Here is a 22,895-nt window from a genome sequence, read left to right on the forward strand (position 1 = left end):
CCAAAATAGAAAGAATAAATATGAAAAAAAACTAACATTTAGTTCAGCGTATATTTCTAAAGTGTAGGAGAAGATAATGAAAAATATCTATCAGTGTGCTAAAAATTTCAAAAATTGTATTTGCCTGTGAAGGCTCTTGAACGCAAACTGGAGAGAGATCCATCGTTGAAGCGGAATGTTTACCAGCAGATCAATTACTATCAAATGAAGGGCTACGCCCACAAGATTACCGGCGCAAAACAAGCGCAGACACCGGGCTCATCGATCTGGTATCTTCCAGTGAACGTGGTTTTGAATCCAGAAATCGTAAACCAGAAAAGGTGCGTCTGGTATGGGACGTTGCAGCGTCGGTCAAAGAAATGTCTTTGAACACGGAACTGTTGAAGGGGCCGGATATGCTGGTACCACTTCCGAAGGTTATTTGCCAGTTCAGGAAGCGTCCCATTGCATTTGGCGGAGACATCCAGGAAATGTATCACCAAATTCGAATTCGAGTGAAGGATAAGCAAGCGCAACGGTTCTTATTTAGATTTGACCCAAGAGAAGTACCTCAGGTGTACGTCATGGATGTGGCCACCTTTGGCTCCACGTGTTCGCCCTGTTCCGCGCAATTTGTCAAAAACTTTAATGCGGAGCACTTTGCGGAGAAGTAACCCGATGCAGTGACAGCAATTCGTGAGAAACACTACGTGTACGATTATTACGACAGCTTAGACTCGGTAGAGGAAGCGATCCAGCGGGCCAAGGAAGTGAAGTATGTGCATTCAAAAGGTGGTTTTCACATTAGAAATTGGGTGTCAAATTCGAAGGAATTGTTATCGGAACTAGGTGAACGTTATTCGGATGCTGCAGTTCATTTTAATCGGGATAAAGGTACAGAGTATGAGCGTGTGTTGGGTATTGTTTGGGAGTCTGTAGAAGATAGCTTCTGTTTCGCCACCGCGTCGAATACAATTTACAAGGAGTTTCTTGATAGCGAAAAATGTCCAACGAAACGAATTGTACTAAGTTTCGTAATGGCCCAATTTGATTCAACGGGGTTCCTTACCCCCATCACCGTACGCGGGAAGATGCTAATATGCTGGCGTACTGGCTGTGATTGAGATACGAAGATCGATGCGGAGTCGCTCGAAAAATGGAGATGTATGATAAATATGATGCGGAATATCGGGTCCTTTAAACTACCAAGAAGTTATTTCGGCGGGGCCAAATCGAGCGAGATAGAGGGTCTTGAGTTACATATACTAGCTGACGCAAGCGAAAAGGCCTATGGGTGTGTAGCTTACTTTCGAGCGATTGTTAAGGGCGAAATGAGGTGCGCATTGGTGATGAGTCGTTCTAAGGTGGCTCCACTAAAGCAGGTATCAATACCGCGCCTAGAGCTACTAGCAGCAGTTCTTGGCGCACGACTATCACGAACGATTCATGAAAACCACAGCTTTGCGATTCACAGAGTCATCTTCTGGGTTGACGCTAGTGTCGTCCTTTCGTGGATTCGGTCAGATCAGAGAAGGTACAAGCACTTCGTCGGTTTCAGAATTGGCGAGATTCTTAGTCTGACAAAAGTGAGCGATTGGCGTTGGATACCGACTAGTCTAAATGTGGCCGATAAGCTAACGAAATGGGGTAAAGATCCGGAGATGCATTCCGACAGTGTGTGGGTATGATGACCCACATTTTTGTACGAAATTGAGCAGAATTGGCCAAAAAAGGAACTACCGCCAGCAAACACAACGGAAGAATTTCGTATTCACTTATTATTGCACGAAACAAAAAGACAAGCAACTCTAATCGATACAACGCGTTTTTCCAAGTGGAACGTGCTCGTTCGAACAATCGCTTCCGTATTTCGCTTCATCTCAAACTGCAAACGAAAGACCAAAGGGTTACCGATTGAGACATTGAAACCAACGGAACGACAGGCGAAGCAGAATACAAAGGCCTGTATACGTGTACCGTTGCAACAAGTGGAGTATGAAAAGGCAGAACATTGTCTGCTAAAAATGGCACAGGCGGAAAGCTTCATCGACGAGCTGAAGGTGCTGAAACGAAATAAAGATAGACCAATAAATCAATGGCTTGCATTAGAAAAATCCAGTCCACTGAAAAAGCTGACTCCGTCGACGAAAAAGGCTTGATTCGAATGGAAGGCCGCTGCGAGCGAGCAGAAGATCTTCCGTTTGATTTATGGTTTCCAGTAATTTTACCGGACAACTCAAGGATTACCAATCTGATTGTCCAAAACCTTCATGTGAAGTGTGGTTATGGATATCGAATAGCGGTGCAAAACAAGCTCAGGCAGCTGTTTCACGTAATTCATTTGGATGCAATGGTGAGAAAGGTATCGTCGGCCTGCATCTGGTGCAAAGTTCATCGTAATCGTCCACAAGTTCCCAGAGAATCTCCGTTGCCAGTACACCGATTGACTCTGAATCTCAGACCATTCAGTTTCGTGGGAGTTGACTAGTCATGGGACCATTTGGTAAGAGACTTACTGATGAGATTCTCCAGACGTGCATCGTGGAAGCAGAGGACATGATAAACTCACGTCCATATACGTACGTGTCACAAGAATCAGATGAAATGGAAGCTTTGCGCCAAATCATTTCCTGCGAGGCTCTCCATCCAGCCTCCGTAACGCTGCGATTCCACCCCCGTATCCGGCCGAGGCTCTTCGAGATACCTACAAACGATCACAACAGTTAGCGAGTGAGCTGTGGCAACGCTGGATCAAAGAGTATGTTCCGTCATTGAACCAACGCACAAAGTGGTTTGGTGAAACGAAACGATTGAAAGCGGGCGACTTGGTGTATATTGTCGAAGGCAACAATCGGAAGTGTTGGGTCCGTGGAATAGTAGAAGAACCCATCGTGTCCAGCGATGGACGTATACGGCAGGCATGGGTGCGTACCAGAACTAAGCGATACAAGCGTGCTGTAGTGAACTTGGCCGTGCTAGAGTTAGAAGCTGGTAACATCGAACCGGACGTAACTTCCGGACCAGGGTTACGGGTCGGGGAATATGTTGGGAACACTGCAGATCTACTACCGCACGGTATGTGAAGTGCCACAAGGGTGGAGATGTTTGTAAACAAACAAGTTTGACAGAGATAGAAGAGAGGTTGAGAATGAGAGATAGAGTTGCCAGAAGAAGAAAATAAAGGAATACACAAGTGAAAAGTTATTGGTAGTAGGGAATTTATGAAAAGAAAGTGTTTCTATAGAGCTGAATCAGATACGAAAATAATAGAATTCAGGACATTACACATAGAAATCTTGTAAGCATAAATTCAATTTAAATTTAAATGCTTTGAAACAATATTTATGACATAGGTATAAAAAATAGGAATTTAACATTTCACACGGAGAATTATTTGGAGCAAACGTATAACACAAATTGTCGGTCCGCACATACAGAGTATATAGAGGAAGGAAGAGGAATTAAGAACTTAAAAGGAACACTAATTGTAAGGAAAAATAGTATTTTAAATGTAATTTTTGATAAACCATAAAATAAATTACAGCTTTGATCGGCTGAAAAATTAAAGGTCGATTAACAAGGAAATTTCTTTGTCCGATCCGAACAGCCTGAGTTTTTCAACTATCCACAACCATTAATGAAATGTACTGATGCGATGACGGCAGACGCATAGGTAGAATTTATTTATTTATCTATAACTAGCTGACTCGACAAACTTCGTCCCGCCCAAAATTATGTTCTATGTTATTTGCAAGGATCTTGCACGAGAATTGTGTCTGAAAATATTCTGATATTATAATGTCAAGTTTTGGTAGAAGTACTGGAATTTTATAGTAAAAAAATAATTTTAGAGGGTAGATTAGAAGATCAATCAATGAACAGTTGTGCGATTGGACCCATGAACGTGCGCTTAGTAGGAAAACTTGGATGTAAAAACAAAAAAATTATTTTGGGCGGGACGAACTTTGCCGGGTCAGCTAGTTAAAAATTAAATACTCCGGATAATCGAGTCCAGCCTGTACTTCCTTCCTGTCCTACCAAATGCACAATAGAACTTTCCTGGTCGTTAGTTCTGATTTGTCCACTCTTTGAGAACCTTCACGATTTATCTGTTTATTCTATATGAATGCCGCATTTTAAACAGGGAATACAAAATTCATTTTTCTATTCAAACATCAGTAGCATTTTGTTTTGTTTCTCAGCATGAAGACCACAGCCACAGGGCATTCACCTTGTTCCGTCAGGTAGTCGTTTTATTAAATAAATTAATTGAAAAAAGCTTTTTTAGAAATTGAACAACCAGCGAATTCTTGTTTTTGGCGCCAGTTCTAGAAATCAACCTTTCGCCTATAATTGATGTCAACATCTGGTTCAGTGATCCTATCCGCAACCGGTTACAGTTCATCCCCTCAGTAGCTGCCACTAGTTCTGTCTCTGCCAGCATTTTTACAGAAGTAAATCGTAGTGGAAGTGATCCAAATGTTGTCATTATGTTTAAAAAAAATGTTAGGTGGCCTTTGATGAGATAAAACATCGATGTATACTGAAAAACAAATCTAGCAAAAAAATCGATTTTCTCGATTTTCTCGAGTACGAAAGATCGATCCAGAAAAATTGGAAATCGGAATGGAAAAGATCGTTCTTTCATTCTAATCCCAATTCTAATCCAAACATTATGCTTCTTTTTTAATCAAACCTTGTGTAAATGTCTAAAAACTGTTTTATCATCGATATTTTGCTCTTAGACGACACTACGTCTGTCAACATGCTGGTCAACTTCGATCATTGTTATGAAATTATTTTCAACATCATGAACGGAATCGACGAAACGAAAATTTCAGGCTCTTACAATATCGGAACCATAAACACCATCCACATACTGCATTTTCGTTTTTACCAACAGGACTTTGTTGACTTGTTGACTTTCATTCTGACACCATGCAACTCACAGCTGAATTGAATTCTGAAATATGTATGATCAATACTTTACGAGAGATCACTTCAGCCATATAATGGGTATCCTTTACCCATACCTGATTCTCCTCGTGGATACGTATGTATGATGTATCCTTAAATTTGTGATTATTCAACGCGTTGAACGGATAACACTCGTAGCGAAATACCCGGTTTCAATTTTCGTACACATCAGTATCAGTTTATTTTATTAGTATTTTTTATGGGGATATTATCGACACAAAACACGAGATAACTGCAATCTGCGTTTTGCTATGCAGGTTGATTGATAACACGTCTTATCTCTCTAGTTATGTCAGCAGTAATCACACATGTTCACACATGTCTGACTAGTGATGCCAGAATTCCACAGTTCTTTAAAAAAGATATATTTATTGACAAATGATCCATTCCATGAGGTTATGCACCAAAGAACCAAATTTTAGATTTAGGAGAAAATTTATAACGTTATCTGAATAAACACCATTTTAATATGAACTCTAGAAAAGGAATACAATTTTTATGCACCAACCTTTAATGTGGGCGTGTTTAAAAAACTACATGATTATATTAAAAATATTTTAAGTTTCCGCTATTTTCAGGTTTCTTCAGATATCTCTGCACTTACTCAACCAAACTTCAATGTCTATATACCATTAAATGAACAATTAAACACTTGTTTGAAAAGCATTGGGTAGACAAACGTTTAGTTTTGTAATATTTGAAAAACAGGTAGAGGAGGTAGGGGTAAAACGGACGTGTTAAGAAGAACTTCAATTATATCTTTGGAAACTCATGTTCCCAAAAACTTTGATGCAGTTTCTTGTAATTCAATATAATGTTTTTGTACCTAATTGGTCAAATATTTTACGAAAAAGTGTTTTCAATGTTTTTTTACTGAACTTAAAACAGACCGAAAAGTACAACATGTTTTTCGATGCAGGTAATATGGATATATGGGAGGAGGGGGGAATATGGACAGGTTTGTAATATATGAAGCGTAGGGGTTTATTGATCGCGAGAGGAATAATTTTATTCAACCAAGGTCTGAACTCATCACGAATGTCCGTTAAATGATGAAAAAATCGCAGTGACATTGTGCATTTCAGCAGTTTAAATGGACAGACCCTCAACTATTTTGATTTTGGTTCCAGTCAGCTTCTAAACAGTCCACAATTGGCGATTTGACTTCCATTTATAGACGCAGAGCATTCCTTAGGATTAGATTAAACAGACTTTTCACAGTCCATCTCACTCCCACTGGCAACTGTCCGTTTTACCCCACCGGTACAATTATTTCAATAATTTAAATTTTCCACTCAAAAATGAATTTACTTTTCCGTACATACCTAATATCGCTTCTCGGTTAACTCACAAATCGAACTATAACCATCAGCGAATTGAAGCAACTAAAATTACTTCCACACGCGGAATCATGTATGATTATCGGTTTTTGTTTCCCTTTTCCACTTTTGATCAGCATTCATTGCCATAGGGTGACTTAAATATTATACAAATCCACCCCTCACTGTCCGTATTACCCGCGGTTGCCCTACTTTGAAGAGCTGTCACGTCACAAAAATTGAGTTTGTTTAGTTTATCAGATGCACTTAAGTTCAAAAATGTTTATGCTTAGGTTCCGTATTACCCGCGATTCCCCTACTTTGAAGCGCTGTCACGTCACAAAAATTGAGTTTTTTTTTAGTTTATCAGATGCACTTAAGTTCAAAAATGTTTATGCTTAGGTTTCTCTCAGCAAACAATGAGTGTCAACCACAACCACAAAATTCGGTTATGATTAGTCCACAATAAAGGATAATAAAGGAACTCTCCCAAAAATTTGTTGTCACGTCACGAAAAGTATACGATCCATTCTAGCGTGACGTGACATCGTTTTGATTTACTACAAACACTTTTTTTTCGCGTCTTCATGTTATATTAAAATTGAGATAATTTCCTACAAGAATCATCAGTTGGAGACTTTTTAATAGTTGGATTGGCACGTTGTCAATCAAATACTCTAATGACGTGACAACACCTGACTTTTGGTGTTTCGTACTGTTGGACATTAATAATTAATTTAATTAATTAGTGCTTCGTTTCTTAACATACAAATGAATTTTATTCTATGATTTGTTTTCAACAGATAAACGTAGATTCCAGAATATAGAATATAATCTTGTTTCGACTTCCGGTTTGCTGATAATAGTATTAACCCTTTGCCGGTCGGAATTAATTTCCCGTGAAAGAGACCCTCTTATCTTTCCACGCCAACAATATTACTCACAGAAACTCCGTATACATTCATGAAACAGTTGTCTAGACATGAAAATTAGTTTAGAAAAAATGTAAACTATTACATCGTTCAATAAAGCATTTGGTATGATTTCTTGCTGTGGTGGCTGAGAGCAGACAAATGACCGCAAAGGGTTAAATGACAAAAAATATGGAAACCATTACTATATGGATGAAAGAGTCATATCAGCGGAAGTCGAACTTCGTGTTCCGATGCCATTTTGGAATCGAAAAAATTTTGGCTCGTTAAAACCGGCTCTAAAAATCGGAAATGAAAACACTCAATATGATCCGAAAACAAAGTTTTATAGTGAGCAGAGAGGATTTGAGCAAGAAGGAGATAATATTAGAGTGGGAAGAACTTAGCCTTAGAGCGACGCGTGTAGAGTTATACAAAAAAAGGACATACACATGTACACGCAAACGATTGTGTCACATTTACCCAACCCACTCACCCGAATGTAACAAACACCCGAAAGCGACAGCTACCCAAATGTAACATCTACCCGAATTGACACTTACCCGAAAGCGACATTTACCCGAATGTAACATTTACCCGAATGCGACAGTTACCCTAATGTAACAATTACCCGAATGTAACATCTACTCGAAAGCGGCACTTACCCAAAAGAAGGATATATTCAAATAATACACAAATTTTACTATATTCGTATTTGTATTTGTATATTTAATTCTAATCAGTGTTATATAAAGATCATATTCGTCTCATACTTCCATTTCCATTCAAAAAGTAATTTTCGTGGTAAGCACAATTCGAGAAATACTGGCATTGAAAAAAATCCTTTTCAAAATAATGAAAAGTGAAATAATGCAGTTTTATAACGTATTATTAAGTCCATCCATTCTTATGGATGACGCAGCCTGGTGCATCACGTTTGCAACCAGGCAATCAAAATGCATGACATGCATAATTAGCCGGGCAAACGTAATACACCAGGTAAACGTGACTAAAAGATCGTCTCCTATGTTTCAAACAAACCGGGCAATCGGTGGAACACAGGTTTGCTTGCGAGAGGCCGCCGCTTCCGACGGCGGGTCGGCGGCCTTCTCGGATTGCGTCACCTCGGCGGCTTGGTGCCGCCTCGATTCCTTATCCTCGTTAAATGGGGACTTCGTCTCCATTACATTGATCTCAAAATAAATTTCAACACGAAATAATAAACTCATGGTAAAAATTGCGCTGCGGCGGCAAATACGTAAGTACCATTTTTTCTTATCTATTCTTTTCACATTTTCATTAAAAAATTGTATGTTAAAGTTACCTGTTTAATTTTCGGAATATTTCATAACCCATGCTCATTTCTGAATGATCTCTTGGTCTTAAAGAGCAATACGGAAAGGAAAGAAGACAGTATGTCAATTGTACCTACACTATTTTCTAAAAATAACACAGCGAAGTCTGCAACATCTTTTTCGAATTTCCTCATTACAATTTCTCAGTTTACTTCGTAACTTCCCAACAGCAGATTCGACAAAACTCATAAATTGATTTGTCGGAATTTTTCCTTCTTCATTCGGGTCAACATCCCATTCGGGTAAATGTCGCATTGGGGTAAACGTTGCATTCGGGTAAATGTTCGTTCGGGTACATGTTGCATTCGGGTATTTGTTACATTCGGGTATGCGTTACATTCGGGTAAATGTGCTTCGGGTAAACGTGTTTCGGGTGAATGGAATTCGGGTGAATGGGACACAACCCACGCAAACGTCAACAATCAACAGTCAAAGTCAACTTCAACATCAACGTTATCACCAACGCGCCAAAATAAACGAAAATACAATATTGATGTTCAAAAGACGGAAACCGCAAAAAGACAGGTGTTTTCACGTCACAAAATTATTGGACTGGCATCAAGAGCGAGTTCAACCATAAAATTTTCTCCAACTGATGATTCTTGTTTTTCTCAATTTTACGTTGACATCATTCACTTTTCAGAAATCGTGTTATTTATTCTGGAAAACGCGAAAAAAACTGTTTTTTTGTGAATCAAAACGTTGTCACGTCACGGAATGGAATGGGTGAAATGCAAGGTCTCTAAAACTAATTGCTAACCGAGAGCATAAAATGAAACTACTTTTTTCAACCAACCAACTATTCAAAATACACTATCTAATAGCTATGCAGTCAATCCATACCAAACAGTGGTTCTCAAATTTTTGTTTGAACTGGTAGTTTTGTTTTTTTTGTCATATAATATTAGACCCGTATTTTTTCATGTTTTCATAAGGGTGACCGTTCCACTTCACGGTGAGCTTGAGCTTGGACTTGAGTAGACTGTACATTTCGTAGTTGTTCTCCGTGATTGATCTGAAGAAACGAAATTGCACATAAAACACACCGAATGACGCTTGGAAGTAGTAAATCATTCTCATTGTGCAAGTTCAGGTGATTCAAACTTTAAATAGTCAATAATGACGCTGGCCACGTCCTTACAGTCACCAGGTCACCAGATCACCATGTCACAATCAACATTCGGAATGTGTTCGCGCACTTAATTTTGTTTATCACACAAAATTTGATACAGATTATTCGATCCATTTTTGCAATAGATGGATCTCGGGCCAAATCGGCTATGGGATTGGCATGACCCTCTCAGAATTTAATGAAACTTTCTGGACGTGAAGACCTTACCTAAATAAGCAACTTGGCATACTTAGTTTTCCGAAAATTTATCTAGACTAACATATAGAAAGGGCTAAATATTTTTGGTAATTTTTTTATATATTTTTTTTTACTCGAAAATGATAATTCCTACAAAAAGTGATCTATGGATGAGTTTGAGGAAAATAATTAAATATTCAGAAAAAATACTCAAAAAATATTTTTTGAAATCCTACACTGAAAACGGATTTTGATGCAATAGTAGATAAATTGTAAATAAATATGTGCCCTACAAATCTTCCACACATCGCATCTTGTGCATATTTAAGGCAAAAAAGTTTTCCTAACAAAAACTTTTTCAAGATTTTTTCTTGAAAATTTTCTATTTTTTTGTACAGCTATAGAAAAAATCAATAACAGGTAGAAATTAATTTATGGTGACCCTTGGATGGTAAAGCACAGTTTTCAGTTTGTTTTTGTAGTCAAATATAATATAGGCCCTATTCCAGAAAACGAGACGAGCAATTCGTCTCGTCTCGTCTCGGCTTCAGTCACTGTCGAGACGAGCAAAATATCCCATTCCAGTACACGAGTTTCATTGAAATATTTTATTTGGTAGAGTGGAGCGACTTCAGTCAGTTTTTCTCGGTATGATCAGTGATGTCAGATGAGAAGACATGTTTTTGTTTTGAGAAACAAAACAGTTTTGAAAGTGAACAATCGAAACTCTTTTCTCAGTGCCAAAATCTTAAAAAAACATAACAAAACGGAATAAGTTTCATATATCTTTTGGTTTCATTGATATTTTTCCTCGAGCATATGGTTTCATCACTCAGACGTTTTGTTATTATGGATTTATTGGGGGCAATGTTTGTTCACCTAATCAACGATTTATCAAGAAAAGTTTCAAATCTATATATACATATATGTATTTCCAATAAAGTAGTTGTTTTGAATTACTCATTTTCGTTCAATATGTGAAGACCCTTTTCATACCCTGTTAATATATTCAAAACAGTCATCTAGCATCTAGCATGAGTTCAATGTTTACATTTGGTTGTGTTGTTTGGAAGAGGCCCATTTGAAAATCTGTAAAATCTTGCAATTACAGAATTGAATTTGATGATTGCAGTTGAAAACATACATTGCTTATGCAATACTAGTTTAGCCGTGAAACAATTTTTGAAGATAAAGGCGGAGCAGAAGAATACCGATGCCTTCAATCAACAAGGTGAACAAACACATCAAACAAACTAGACGATTCGACTGATTCATCGACGAGCGCGGCCAAACGGTCGTCGAGCCAGACGAGCTACTCGTCTGTTTTTAGTCGAGCTCGGCTTCTGGAATATGAGAACAAACGAGACGCGCGCGCGTATACTCGTCTCGTTTCCTGGAATAAAGCCCTATGTTTCAATTCAGAGAGCAACTTCAATATTTTGGTTAGTTTTATCCTCATCTATACGTCGTTTTTTCTTTGGAACACATCTATTGTTCTAAATAACTGCCAAACAAGTATTACAAATTCGCATTGTATCATCCAATGGATGGGTATACTCCGGTAAACGTATTTTCTCTATTACTGTTGATGTTAACCGACGTAGTTTATTACGGTTACACTTGGGGTTGCTAACCCTTTCCCGTAAAACATCGAGTCTCACTCGTAGTGTACTTGCATAACATAGAGCGCTAGAACGCCTAGCAGAGTAATGAAATCACTTGATGTGTGACGTATTAAATAATACGGGAGGGGGTTAATACCAGCACTGCATTTGCAATCCTTACAAATCCTGGAGATCACGACTTGACTCATGTTGCTGAATAATGTCACACTTTTCTTTGTTGAATTCTGATGATTACGCAGAAACGAAATAATGCTACTTATTTTCCGTCACTTTATATTTGCTGCCGGTCACGACTGGTAATTTTCAAACAACTGCAGAGCCATTTTATTTATCCTTTAGGTATCTATACAATGCATTTATTATTATCATATCTACAGTGACTTACAGTAACTCTTAATAGATACCTAAATCTACAACAACTATTCGTTACCTGATCGACCGATCAAGAGATTTTTGGCAGATGGCTATTGTTTGAGAGCTGTCTTTGCTCTCTGAATTGAAACATATTGTATTTAACTACTAAAACAAACTGAAACCTATACTTCAGCATCCAAGGGTCACCATAAATTCATTTCTATCTGTTATTATTTTTTTATAGCGGTACAAATTTCAAGAAAAAATCTTGAAAAAGTTTTTATTAGGAAAACTTTTTTGCCTTAAATATGCACAAGTTGCGATATATGGAAAAGCTGTAGGGCACATATTTATCTACAATTTATCTACCATTCCATCAAAATCTGAGAGGAACATTTTGAGAAAATCGAAAAAAATAAAAAAAATTCAAGAAAAAATCTTGAAAAAGTTTTTGTTAGGAAAACTTTTTTGCCTTAAATATGCACAAGTTGCGATATATGGAAAAGCTGTAGGGCACATATTTATCTACAATTTATCTACCATTCCATCAAAATCTGAGAAGAACATTTTGAGAAAATCGACTTTTAGTTTTTGAGTATTTTATTTCAGTATTTTTTTTTTTTTTGAAAATTGAATTATTGTCCTAAAACTCATCCATATATAACTTTTTTGTAGGACTTATCATTTTTGAGTAAAAATAAATAATTTTTTTATAAAAAATTATCAAAAATATTTAGCCCTTTCCATATGTTAGTCTAGATAAATTTTCGGAAAACTAAGTATGCCAAGTTGCTTAATCAGGTAAGGTCTTCACGCCCAGAAAGTTTCGTTGAGTTCTGAGAGGGTCATGCCAACATCTGGTCGAGTTGGCGCGATATCCGTCAATAGGCAAAATCGAACAAAAAAACACGTAAAAGGAAAAGCGTTGTCAAAAATTAATTGGACATTCGAAATAGCCGTACTTGTCAACATAAATGAGAGACATGAGCACCAATATGATGCCATAAAAAAAATTAGAATCGAATATACGTTATCCGCGTAAATTCGAAAGTCGCGTTACTTTTTCACAGGCTTCGTAATCGAGTCAAAACATATTTTTTATTCGTTTTTTATGCATACATTTTGCGTTTTTTAAATATAAAAGAAGAATTTAATTTTTGATTCGTCCCCTTGAAACCAGCAAACACCGTTCTCACTTTCAAAAATATATATCCAGAATCTCTCTGGAGGTGATAAACGACCATATTTAATGAAAAAAAATCCTTCTATGCATATGTTCGAATTTCAACAATGACAGAGTTATAGAACTTTTTTCTTGTTTCGGACTCTGTTGCCTCAAACTGGCTCTATATTAAAAAGTACGCTACGGAACACCTAAATTAGTGGATTTTAATAACATTTTGGAAGTGAAAAACATAAAAGTTAGTAATTTTTATTGTGTCATTATTAGTTTCATACCAAAATTCGTATTAAACTTGATTGTTTCTATTAATTAATTTAACTGTACTTATAATAGCTACTTACATTCCACCTTAACGTTGAAAGGTTACTTTTTTTCTTGAAATAAGTTTTATTTGAAAAACAAAAAAAAAACATTCAGAATAATCGAATCCAAAATTGTATATAATCGAATCATACATAATCGAGTCTGTATATAATCGAGTCCGACCTATATTTGTAAATGATTGCTCACCATACTCAGTATTTTTTCTTGTAGTCGTGTCGTTGATGAATTCTTTAGGAAAAGGCTTTGTATATTTTCCATCTGCCATACAAGGCGAAAAAATTTTCAGTAAATTGTTCACCATAGAGGTACTCCTTGTAAAGTAAACTCCTGCTGCGAGTTGTACACAAAACTTGACTCAATTATTCGATCTAGATTCAGTCTAGCAATGCGTTGGTCAACTCAGAGTTTCCAAGAGAACATAATTCTGTTATGATGGGAGAGTATGCATCATCAGTGGCTGTACAGATCGCGATCTGTGCAGTTTACGATTAATCACGAATCGAATCATGATCGCTTAGTTTCCGTCCTTGGCCGGATGTGTTATCAACTCGGAGAAAATATAGAACACATTATGGCAGGTGGACTCATGCTGACTAACGCAGTCTACACCGAGTGCCACATAGATCGCATTGTCCACAGACAACTGGTCGGTGTAAAGTCAGACTGGATCATGTAACATTTTTATGATTTCGAGAAAAACAAGCTCGAGGTTTGGTGCTATAATGGAAGCTGTCGGCATAATGTTCGATTTGTTTGGTTTGCTTGTTGCATTCCTGATATTTTGCTTTGGGAAACATTTCGAAACATTTTAAAAAAATGCAATTCGTCATACATGAAGTTCGAGAAAGAACTCGCTTCGATAAGATTCTATCGATTTACAAAATACGAAAATTTTGCGATAGCTATAGGGGTCGAATTGACCGTTCGATTCAATTTAAATAATAAAGAACAATATTTCCGATAGACAGTTCTTATCAGTTATGAAAAGGATAGTAGTTTGCCTGGATATCCGGCAAGCTTTCTGGCCGGATATTCAGATCTTTCTTTGCATATACGAAACTGGGAGAAACTGCATGTATGCATGAAGCATATAAAGGTTTACATTTTAGGGAGTAATAAACGCATTTTTATATTAAAATAATGAACTATGATTCAATTTTCCATATAGAATGAATATTTCCTAAAAAAGTACACCCAGGTTTTTTTACGCGGAGGATACGTACCTTGTAAAAAAAACCGCGTGAATTGAAAAATCCGCGTAAAAAAACAGCGTTTATTCGAAAATCAGCGAAAAAAAACGCAATAATTGGAAAATCCGCGTAAAAAAAAACGCGTTAATTGGAAAATCCGTGTAAAAAAACCAGGCCACCTAAAATCTACGTAAGCATAGTGATAGAGTGCGGCACTAATTTCCGTCATAAGCGCTAAGTTCCGTCGTAAGCACTGACTACCGTCATATGCTCTGACGGAGCATGAAGACGAAATGTGAGCGGAGTGAGAGATGTAACGTAAAAAACATCGTAAAAAAAACTCGCAAAAAAACCGCGTAAAAAAAACCTTGGTGTATCAAGTTTTTTGCAAGGAATATTGAATAGATTTTTCTGTCGAGATTTTCTATTACAATGATGAAATTTTTGTTGATATATTCAAGATTGAAGAACTTGGAACGGTTCTCAGGAATGAGAATCTGAGAGAGAATACACTTACTTCACCACAAATCAAATTAAACGAAGCAAAAGACAAAACTGAATTAAACCTTACACGTGAAGCTCATGACACAGTTTTAACGAAGCGGCAAATGAAAATGATAGTCAGTTTCCATTAAAAAAAATTCCATTACTAACGAAATCGACTGTTATTCGAAAACATTTCGAATCGATCGCAACCACGTTCCTTACGTTTGAGGGTCATCAAACTCTAAGCAGTACCCCTTATTGGCAAGGTTTGCTAGAGTTTATCTTTATCTGAAATTGGCCTGGTGTACGAAGCAAAGCGTAATAGGCCGGTTGAAAAAAATATAATAAAAGTAATAGGGTTAATGTATTAATGTTATGAGTTAACATTAACTTTATTTTGAAAAAACATGATTCATCTTGTGCCAATAAGAAATTATTGATATTTTTCTAATATCCGGTATCCGGCCGACAAATTTCTCAAAACACAATTTTCAATGACAATTTCCTGAAAAAAATCAACGATATTGATTAATGAGATTTTACAGAAAATAGAGTATTACTTATACATTATTTAGTAACCGATAATTATTTTTATTTCACAGAATAATTTATCATTGAATGTTTATGAGTTTGTCCTATGATTTCTTCTAATTAACCTTCCTATACTCGAGCATACGGTCTCACAGGCCGAGAATTAAACTGAATTAAACAGCCTCCTCCAAACAAGATTATGGAATGAAGTTGAAGAAAAAATATTTTCTGGAGTTTTTTCGTTTGATTAAATTTTTGTTACTTAAAACAAATACTAATAACGCCTAAAACTACACAATAGCAAAATTACAGAGACACGCAGAGTTTGTGACACTTTGCGTGAGTATACGAGCTATGATTTTAAGCGCGAGTACAGGAGGGTTGAAACTTTGTTTTGTCGTCTATTACTACACCCAAAATTAATTTTTAGCATATGTTTTGGAATCTCGAATTAGTACAAAGTAACAGAAAAAGTGCTACTTTCAAATACACCAGGAGCATTGCAAATAAGTCGCCCATAATGCCCAAAAGTTTGGCCACCCCTGGTCTATACGAAGTACATACCATCTTTTTATATGACGCGTCGGTATAAGTTTTTTTTTCACAGCAAATGCATTTTTCTGAAAAGGTAGGATTCTCTCATGGGTGCGAATATTACGAGTGGTTGATAATTTAATGGATGCTAATAAGCGTTAATACCTTCTTGAGGGCTAAATATTGGAGTTTTCAAGGCATTCAACTTCATTTCGAATAATCTTAATCGAGATATTAGATGATCTTTGAGTACTTTTGTACACTTGTACATTGTGTTATAATATATTTGTTCTTGTTTAAAATGTTGTTCCCCATTACGCCAGTACATAGTCTTTTCATTCTCCTGAAAATTTTTACAGGATCATTCTGATTAAACGCTCATGCAAAAAAAAAAAATCGAAAAGTTTCTTATACATTTTTTTCCGCTCCGTCGATGGTAACACTGCAATCCCTACTTCCGGACGATAATATTCAGCTGCTCGTTCAGTCGGATCGAATGATGTTTAGTGTCAAGATGTACCATTTACAAGAACGTGGTAAGAATTTCAACATTTCTCGTCGTCGATTACTTCCTCTGGGGGTACGTGACCGTGGCTATTTTTGGAGAAACTTAAAGAAGAAATAGCTCGGATTTTCAACAGCATCGAAGACGTAATGTTAGAGTTGTGCATGAAGAATTTTGTTCACGGTTTAAAACGCGTTATCGAAAAAAAGGGTGGTCAAATGGAAAATGTGCTAAAATAAGCTTTATTTTGGCTTTTTTAAATAAAAATCGGTTTACTTTTGTAGAAGTTATTAAAATTTGTTGCGTGAGCGTTTAATCTGAAAGATCCTGTAGAAAAAAACTTTATTCTACAAAGATGTCTCAAATAACTGGTACTACAACATTGTCGAACTATATTTATCTCTATCTATAAAGATAAGAGAGTTAGATTTTTTATTTCATCGACAATTTTGGTCACCCTATTTTTGATAACATAAAAATGAGCGCTTTATTATGTTTAACAACTTTGTCTAAGACAGTTTTTGTCTAGAGAATAACTGTCGAGCTCTAAATGCTAATTTCGACTTAAATGCATCTCCTGGACCATTGTACATTGGTGTAACAATGAAAAAACCGGTTTTTTACTTTAACTTCTATATTTAAAATTCTACATCAAAGTTATCTTCAAACGACTTTTAGAGCTTATCAATAACAATATTTTGCGATGCAGAATTCGTCAATATCTTAGTTCTGCTCAAAGTTATTGATGGTTTTTCACCCAAAAACTCATGATTTCAATTTTAAGTTAGTCAAATACAAAAAATAACATATCTTTCAGAGTCACATATTATATAGAGTGAAATTTGTTCTTTCAAATTCCGTCAACAAACATTTTTTATGTTTGCCCTAGAAAGAATGACAAGCAATTGAAGAGAGCGTATTTTTTTGGGAAGAAATATCAATAGCTTTGAGTTAAGTTGAGATATTGACAAGTTCTGCATCGTAAAAGGTTTTATTAGTAAGCTCTAATAGTCTTTCCTAGAGCAAAAAAACTGTTTTTTTTTCATGGTGACCCTAACGCAACTTAGAAAAAAGGCGCTACAGGTCAAACTCGGTTATATATCGTCGACCATTTTTTTTCAACAATTATTTTCAAATCCTATACATAATCGAATCTCAAGAAAACATTTTTTTCATTAATGTATGAATGTCAAACATTAATAGAAAAAAAGCTTTTTTGTGATTCGATTATGTATTGGATTCGAAAATCAACGTTGAAAGTGAAATTGTGATGATATATAATCGAGTCCGACCTGTATATCGGTTATTCCAAGAGACAGAAAAAAACTTTGTTCTACAAAGATGTCTCAAATAACTGGGACTACAACATTGTCGATGTTTACATCTATCTATAAATATAAGAAAGTTATATTTTTATTTCAACGACAATTTTGGTCACCCTATTTTTGATAACATGGAAATGAGCGATCTATTATATGTAACAACTTTGTCGAAGACAGTTTTTGTCTAGAGAATAAATGTCGAGCTCTGAATGCTAATTTCCACTTAAATGCATCTCCTGGACCATCGTGCATTGGGGCCGGATCGGTAGTCTGCAGACAAAAACGACAAAAACTATAACCCAGAAAGAAAATAACTTGTTTTCAAACATGAAAAAGCCTTGCCAAGGAGATGAATTTACATGTAGTGCTAAGACATCCGTTGAACAACATGCTTATTTCAGTGCATTAGAGCACGACGTTTTATTTTTAACCGGTAAATACTAGTAGAAATTTACATTATTAATATCGAAAGTTGAGAAGTAGTAGATTCACGACAACATCATAAACAACAAGGAAAGCAAGTCTGCGCGAAAAACAAGGACCAATAATTGAACGTTCCCAATATTAAAATTGAAAGCATTCATTGTATGCGTATTGGAAGGTGCGCAATACGCGACGACAACGACAGTAAGCGATGGTGTTTTGCAAACATTCCCCGTTTTGCGGATGCATAAAGGGCGTTGTTTTTGTGAACTTTTTTTTTTGGTATGAATATGACTACAAAACGTGATTCGTGATACTCTCTGCGCTGCGGAGCAATCACACGAACGAGCTTGACCCGTATTAAAGCTCGATCCAGACAACATCGTAACCAACCCCCCAACTCCTCACACACGGTCCGGTGGAGTAGGAGATGAAGGACGTGATATAAGAGTAGAGCTCTTACACAAATTTGGCGCAGACATTGAAATACAATGGGTCCCAATGATGGGGAGAAAAAAGGTGAAAGGCTTATATTGGTGTCTGATACGATGACCGCGTTCAGCTAAAGTGGTCAATACGATGAGGCTTCACCGAAAATGATATTGTCTACCCCAGACACGGTAAATGTTTTGACTTTTTTTTTGTTTGCTAAGTTTGACTCTCGTCATAAAGAGATCCGTTTCGGGTTTACATGGTCTTGGGCGAAATATGCGAACGATGCACTTCCAACGGTACATTTTCATTGCGCTGTTAAGGAAAAGTAGGACAACTGAAGGATATAGTTGCACTCCTCTCTGCAACGAAACCAAGTTCAAGTGAATGGAGAAGTTGTGAGGAGTAATAAGTTTATTGCAAATAGGTAGCTCATTATTTCGTCGTTGTGATTCAATCAAGTAGTATTTACATCGGTATTCTGAATTTGGAACATATCCATACTGCTTCCTTTTTTCACGGACTTGAAAATGTATTTATTGTTCTTCATCGAACTGCAAAGCTTGACATTAATTTGAGCATTGAATGTTGAGGCGTTGAGGCGTATATGGTACTATCCAACGATTTGGAATGTCAATGCGTATGTTGTTGATATTTGTGAATGATCATCCACCATTATTGTAGTTTCATCGTTGATATATCGGATACCACCCTACGCTACGTGTCGTTGATAAAATCTTTTTGAAAACGCTTTGTACATTTTTCATCTGCCATACAAGATGATGAAAGTCTTACATCACCACGTACACCATGAACCATGTTTGTGGTAATAATATAGAACAGTCACCCATATTCCGGAATCCGATTGCTTTGAGCCCCGATCCGATATCACGGTTCGATTAAGATCGACATTCTGAAATCCGATCGACCTCAATTCAATCGTGCTATGAAATGTAGGAAGCTTGCCTTGACGCAAAATGAATATTGAAATAGCTAATCTGTATTCGTGCAGTAATTTACTCTCTATCAGATTAACAGACACGAAAGCAATTTTAAATTCCTAGAATTTTAATGAAAATCAGTACTCGATGTTGTTTAAATACTTAGAAGACATTTAAAACTTAAGGGGGTATTCTAGTGAAGAGACACGAACTTTGGACGTTTTTCCGAACTCCGAAAAAATAAAACAAAGAGTATTTTTACAATCCATTATATCATTATTTGTTCATTTATCTTTTAACAATAAAACAAAAATAGAACGGAGAAAAAATATTTATAACTAGAATAGTTACAAGGGGGTTCAAAAAAAAAGTTGTGCCATGGCGTACACTATTCCATCCCTTCTGGTTATCTAAAACAAAAAAAAACGAACAGATTCTAAATCAGTAAAGATGCCGCTATCGCATGAACCTTGGACAAGTCCAAAACATATTTTTTGACAAAAGGGCGACCGTTTAAAAAACAAAACGCGGTTTACACGTTTTTTCTTGAGTTTCCCGATTTTTTTTTAAATATTAATATTTTAAAAATATCATTTTTTAGAGGTTCATGCGATAGAGAGATGCATGCAGATTGCATTCATATAATTTCGGCACGAATCGGCTCAGTAGAACTTGAGATATCGTGTACGCCAGTTTGAAGAAAAACTAGTTTCGAGAAAAACGCATTTGAAGTTCATTGTTATGGCCGCCCCAGGTTAGATACCGCATCACTAGAATGGCTCTAACTTGGTAAATAATGAAATTTTCGATAAGTCCTTTCTATGGTATATTTTTGAATGCCTAAACTATAGAAATATGAAGGATAATTAATTTGTTTTTTTTTAATTTCTAGACAAGAATACTGCCTTAACTATTTTTCTATAAATCTCCTCAAATTTCCACCAAAACTTTATCCATAATATAAAATCAGTATTCAATAATTTGCGTTCACTAGTTTCCCCCACCTGCAGAGAATGTGTTATCCGGTTACACAGAATACATATTAGATACTATTTTTATTTTATATCTATTGAGTCCTTTTTCGATTTATAATTTTTATTTTAAAAGCGTGTTGATTCATTACACCTTTTCATTTCACCTTTTTTACACAGAAATGGAACTAGAAGCTCAATGTTGAATGGCATGGAAAGGCTACCATATTTGCACAACTCGATTAAACTTGAGTTTCGATCCGTTCGGGTAATTGTGATTCGATTGAATTTCAGAATACAGGAGAGTACTTGATCAGTAGATGTATCTGGAATTTCCGTGGAAATTACACTATCCTTTTGCTCAGGGCGTATATTGTCGGTAATCCTGAGGTGATGTATGTTGACTCTGGATTGTCGGCACAGCTCGAGACATCATAGAATGAAGTTGTTCTGACCGCGTCGTATCAACAACCAACACACACAACAATTCATCGAGCGCACGCTCTTGTTTGTTTCGTCTCCTCCAACCACATGTTCAAAACTACTGATCAAGAATAAGGAATGATAAGTAATGATGTAATTAGAATAATTTCAATAATTCCTTATGCTCATCCAAAAAGGCTTCCAACTCTTCCAACTCAACTTTAGTTGAATTAAGGTTACTCGCGCATGTGTGGGGTGAAAGTTCAATGAAGCGGGCGAAGTGGTATCTGTCATTTAGCAACGTAAATGAATTCGTCCTGTTTGGAAAAAGAATGACGGATCAATTATTTGGTATTTTTTTTTTTTATCCAAAATATATATTTTATTAAGGCTCATATGGCGTCAGCCTAACGGGGCCGGGAGTTCAATATTTTGACAATGTTTGCTTAGACTATGTTAGTAATATGTAACCGATTACTCGCGGTTGACTCGAGGTTAGTATTACAAGTGTTCTCATAATTGGTATGTCGCAGTCTTCGATGCTCTGTACGTGTGCCCGACACGGGATACTTCCTATTGGGATGCAACTGACCATTAATCAGCAACGCCCCCCTAGTCTGTACCCCATATCTAGCGTGGTGCGTCTTTCTCGACTCGAGGAATCCAGGATAGAATGGTCACTAGCCGGCGCAATCATCAGCTCGTATAGAGTTGTCATGAGCGGTACAACCTTTGGCTCTTGTTGAATAATCAGTGGACTGCACAACCTTCGGCCCGTGCATCTGTAAAGAGTGTATGTATGTATTGCCGCGACTAAGTAAAAGTTTATCGATCGGATAGGAGGGATATGAAACGGGGACACAACGAAGGAAACATCATTAAACGTTGACATCGGCGTTTCTGAGGAACAGGTATAGATGAAGCAGAAGATCAGGATCCCGGCTACCTAAGATATCCCGGACGGGGATATCCGATTGTCTGCCTTGTGCTCTCAGTGCTCTAGAGAGCTGAGAGCGAGCAGCATGGAACCGGATACACGACCAGACAACATGCTCGATGTCGTGGTAGCCATCGCCACAATCACAAAGATTGTTTGCTGCGAGCCCAATGCGATAGAGATGCGCGTTTAGGTTGTAGTGATTGGACATAAGCCGAGATATCACGCGAATGAAATCACGACCTACATTCAATCCCTTGAACCATGCACTCGTCGAGACCTTAGGGATAATCGTGTGTAACCAACGACCGAACTCATCACCACTCCACATGCGCTGCCAACTTACGAGCGTATACTGACGAGGAATGTGGAAAAATTCATTATAAGCAATTTGCCTTTCAAAAAGTGTGCCTTCTAAAGCGCCCACCTTAGCTAGCGAGTCCGCTTTCTCATTCCCCGGAATCGAGGAATGAGAGGGAACCCATGCTAAGGTAATCTTGAATAATTTTTCGACCAAAACACTCAATAGTTGTCTTATTCTTGTTAGGGAATAAGATGAGCGTTTATCAACTTTCATTGAGCGGATTGCCTCTATTGAGCTGAGACTGTCTGAAAAAACAAAATAGTGGTCGATGGGCAATGTTTCAATGATCCCTAATGCGTAATATATCGCACCCAGTTCAGCGACATACACGGAACAAGGATCTTTGAGTTTGAAAGAGGCACTGGAATTTTCATTGAAGATGCCGAAGCCAGTGGACCCGTTTATGAATGAACCGTCAGTAAAGAACATTTTATCAGATCCAACTTTCCCATATTCTACCGAAAATATCGGCGGAATAGAATCGGAGCGTAGGTGATCTG

General features: G+C 36.9%; 1 protein-coding gene across 7 annotated transcripts in view; it reads left to right on the forward strand.

Moving 5' to 3' along the window:
* LOC129770193 (protein argonaute-2) overlaps positions 1-22,895 on the forward strand; it is a 115,411-nt gene that overhangs the window by 13,989 nt on the left and 78,527 nt on the right. The window lies entirely within an intron of this gene.

The sequence above is a fragment of the Toxorhynchites rutilus genome, chromosome 2 (assembly GCF_029784135.1).
Source record: "Toxorhynchites rutilus septentrionalis strain SRP chromosome 2, ASM2978413v1, whole genome shotgun sequence".
NCBI classification, from domain to species: domain Eukaryota; kingdom Metazoa; phylum Arthropoda; class Insecta; order Diptera; family Culicidae; genus Toxorhynchites; species Toxorhynchites rutilus.